Source organism: Pteropus alecto, unplaced genomic scaffold, assembly GCF_000325575.1.
Source record: "Pteropus alecto unplaced genomic scaffold, ASM32557v1 scaffold3, whole genome shotgun sequence".
Lineage (NCBI taxonomy): Eukaryota > Metazoa > Chordata > Mammalia > Chiroptera > Pteropodidae > Pteropus > Pteropus alecto.
This window is the reverse complement of record NW_006442484.1, coordinates 16530035-16534422: the sequence shown is the minus strand read 5'-3', so window position 1 is coordinate 16534422 and position 4388 is coordinate 16530035. Positions and strand designations below refer to the sequence as shown.

The following is a 4388-nucleotide window of genomic DNA, read 5'->3' as shown; positions in this document are numbered from 1 at the left end:
GGTGAGACCACCAAGACCACTAGGTGCATCTCCACACTTACCAGGAGTGGCTTTGTGGCCAGTCTGCTATGCACATAGCAACAGGCCCAGCTGAGCGTTCCCCAAGCGACAGCCCTCCCAAAGCGCGTCTGGATCGGGAAGCGCCCTGCCAGTCTAGCTAGGAGATCTTTCCGTTCTGGGACTGGCTGGGAAAGGATAGACTTGGATCTCTTGAGCCTGTTGTACTTGCTGCTGTTGCCCTCGACCCTACTGGGCAGCGATTAGGAATACCTGTGCATCATGAATGCCATGGGCCATTAAGGAGGACTCGCAGTGGCTCTTGATGGTGACTGGTGGTGGGAGCATGTCTGTATGGCCCACGGGCATGCAGGATATGATATCCAGCAGCAGAGGCTCTGCAGGCTGAACACTTGATTGGGCCCCCAGATCTTCTCCATGCCATGCCACATGAACACCACAAAGGACTCGATGCACAACGGCCCGATGTAGGTCCTTCAGTTCTCTGCGCAGGCACGCGCCTGCTCCGTGTGGACTCGCTGCTCTGTGGGGACTCGCTGCTCTGTGGGGACTCGCTGCATGTTCCCAGGCAGAACCCAGGAGACCTCTCTGTAACCCCACCCCCATCGCGCCTGGCACATGCTCCTGAATGTCTTTGATTCACCAGTCTATGCAATGGAAGGACCAGCAGTTGGTAGTGTCATACACCCTGTGTCCCTTGGAATAAGACCTGAAGGTGGCTCAGAACTTGCCATGGCCCAACGTGCCCCAGAGCTCCAGCTTGACTCACACGCGGTCTAGCAGGATGGTGGTTGTCTTATACTTGATTCCATTCCTGTAGGTGTACAGGGTACTCAGCCACAGTCTTGCAGGCTCTCCGGGATCTCACCTTAGTTTGCATGGCTGTCACCCACCAGCAGGAACTTGAGCAGTTAATCATAGCCCTTAACCAGGCTTCCCTGAGTCGTCATCCTATGCCCAGGCACAGGCTGCGCTAGAGTGTGGCAGTGAAGGAGGCCACGTACCATCCACCTGTAGTCCCCCTCAGTCTGAGGTTCCACCTTCTTACTACCTCTATACCACTAGCATATTTTTCACGGATAACTGAAATAGCCTCTAAACCAATATTCTTGCTTCTACTCTTGCCTCCATAGTTTATTCTCCACATAATAGCCAAGGTGATATTTTACAAATATAAATTGTATCAAGTCACTTCTGTGGTTGTCATTAGTGCTACCCACTGACCACACTGCCCTCCTGTCCCTTTGGATACATGGTAGGATTGCCTTCTTATGGGTGGATGGGGTTATATGTCTTGTTAATGACCAGTAAGTTGTAAGCAAAATGACACCTGCATTACTAGGTTACAGGATTTAATTGCTGATTCTAGACTATCCAGAATATACCCTTCCCACTGCCATAGAGACTGGCATGTTCCAGACAGTGGTGACTTCAGTCTGGGTCCTAGACTGAAGATAATGAGCAGAATCCCTAGTAAATAGTGCACTCATGAGAAAAGTCTGTATTGCTTTAAGCCACTGAGATTTTCTTTTGTTACTTCTGCATAACCTACCTATCTTGATCGATGTTCTCTGCTGCTTGAACTATGTTGCATGCATATGGAGTTCTAACATATTTTGAATAAAATACAAATCTCTTAACATGGCCTATACAAGCCTATGTGACTTGTCCCCTTCCTACTTCTTGATTCTTATACTCTAGACAGGCTGTCCATGTTGTTTTTCGACTTGCCAGGCCCAGTTAAGCTTTTTCCACTTTCTGTTCTTTGTGCCTGGAACATTCTCTCCTCAGATCTTCATGTGGCTGGCCCCATTACTTCTCTGGGTTTTCTGATCAATGTCACCCACTTAGCGTCTTACTTTCTCTCTTTAAAATCTGTCGCACACTCATATTGGTTGATATTTTTAATTTATTTATTAGATAGACCAGGTTATGCTAAAATAACAAAACAACCCCAAATCTCAGGAGTCTATCACAACAAAAATTTATTTCTTGTTCTTACTAAATGTCTAACTGAGATCAGCAGTGGACCTCTGCCCATTGCATCAAGTGAGGACCCGAGCTAATGGAGACTTCATTTTATCACAAGCTTCCAAGATCCCTTTGGAATGAAGGTGGGTATCATACAGTAGCACAAATGATTAAATATACAGTCTCGGAAGTGATATATGCTACTTCAACTAACCACAGGCAGTAACGATGTTATCTGGAAGGAAAGAAGAGTCTTCAATGTCATCCCAGAGGAGAGAAAAATTAGATTCAGGAAAACCACAATAGTCAATAGTCATAGCTACTGTATTGGTTTTCTACTGCTGCATAACAAGTTACTACTAAGCTATACTTAAAACAACCTTCTTTTATTAGCTCACAGTTCTATAGGTCAGAAGTTTGTGTGGGCATAATTTGGTTCTGTGCTCAGGGTATCATAAAGCTAAAATCAAGACTGAGTTGGGTGCTTGCAGTTGTAGGACCGAGGTCTCTGTTCCTTGCTGGCTATTCTCTGGTCCTAGGGACCACTCACATTCCTCTCACATTGCCCCCTTCATATTCAGACCAGCAACAGCACGTCAAGTCCTTCTCATTTCTCTCTTTGTCTAACCATCCTTTCTGCTTTCTGCAGGAAACATCACCAGCAGCATATTGTTCTTGTTGCCTCTCTCATTAATCCTTATCTTCTTTTTCTTTTGCCATTTAAAGCTCATATTGTTTAATCTTCCTCTCTCCCCATCCTCTGCCATCTCTTCCTAGAGCTAGTCTTACTCTTCCTCTCCCACCAGATAAATCCAGCTTTTTGTGTCTATGAATATTTCAAATATCTGACTTCTCGGAACTTTCATGATACATTTGAACAGATAATACAGGTCTCCACCTCATCCTTGCTCACTGGGAGGTGTTTTGGCCCATGGCGAAATGGATTTTCATGATGACTTTTTCTTTAGAATAACCTCTCCGTGCCAACTTCTCATACTATGTATGCAGACATTCTTGTCTCTCTGATGCTCTTTTCTAGGAGTCACGGAAAATCGAATAGTAGTCATGCTATAACTGTTCATTCCTTTTATTAGCCCTGTTTATTCTCAGATTTCCCCTCCATTATCATCCAAATTTAAATATATATATATATATATATATATAAATAAAATACACACACACACACACATATAAAATTTGTCTTATATATGTTAGGAAGTATATAGAAGGGCAATATATATATATATACATACACACACTGCTACTACTACTATTTCTGAAAACTTTCCAAACTAATTTTTCCATCCTTAGTGAAGTGCAATGTGGTATCTCTCCCAAGCACTCTCTGAGTTAAAATGCCTACTCTGTCTGCAAGTACTCTATCCATGCAGGACCTCATTTATGAGGAAGGGCCTGTCTGTATACAAATGGCGGTTAAAAGTGTTTATGCCATAAGAGAATGTTATCTCAGCAAGTACTGACATGGTTTGCAAACCTTCAGGAAATAGCCAGGATCAAGGTTCCAGGATACTCACCTCCCGTCTCTGGATAGAGAATATAATCTTTATCTGAGTGAGAACAGCTCTTCTTTAAGAAATTTAATTGTAAAAAGTAGTATTTAGAGATAATCATATTAAAAGTGTGTACTCTATATTCTCTTCTAAGTATTTGGATTCTCATACTCCATTTTTCCATGGCCTTTCAAACAACCTTTGCTTACTGTGGCCGATTTATATTTTTTCCTCTCCTCAGCAAGTGCTACCATATGAGACCACCCAGATCTGTATCCTATCTAAGAGATACTAAATTGCACTCTGATATCATGCTCTTGACTTTTATCAAAGGTCTTTGTAAGGACTATCATATATTCTTCTGCATTTGATATGAAATAGGGACTGAGAATATTTTCTTCTAGATTCTGTATGTCTCCTTATCAATGTAGGAAATCTCTCTCCAAGTTCAATATGAAGAAACCTTTATTTTCTTCAGAGATGGGTATATTAAGACCTCAAAATATTTTCCTCTGCAAATTGGCTGCTGAGAAACTCTGTGGGTCTTATGATCAATTCCAAAAGCTGCTTTTATCCTTTAACTCAGACCTCTCCAGGCCAGCATACATTCAGTCCATGTAAACTGCATCTTCAAGTGCAATGTTTATGTGTGACCATGTGAAACAGAAAGAAAGAGAAAAGGGCATGTGTTGGGGTGGGGAAAAGTAAATGGAAGGAGGAGCAGCAGGAGCCAATGAAACCACATGGTTTCAGATTGTGCCTCAAATCCCAGGTCTGCTATTTGATTGTCACAATTTACATATCCTCTGTAAGCTTAGGTTTCTTCATCGGTAAATTGTTAATGAAAATACTTGCTTTATAGTTATTGGGAGGATCAATAAAAATAAA

At 42.5% G+C, this 4388-nt stretch overlaps 1 pseudogene; it reads right to left on the bottom strand.

The window, feature by feature from the left end:
- Positions 1-246: 246 nt before the first annotated feature.
- LOC112470390 lies at positions 247-968 on the bottom strand (annotated as a pseudogene).
- Positions 969-4388: the final 3420 nt, after the last annotated feature.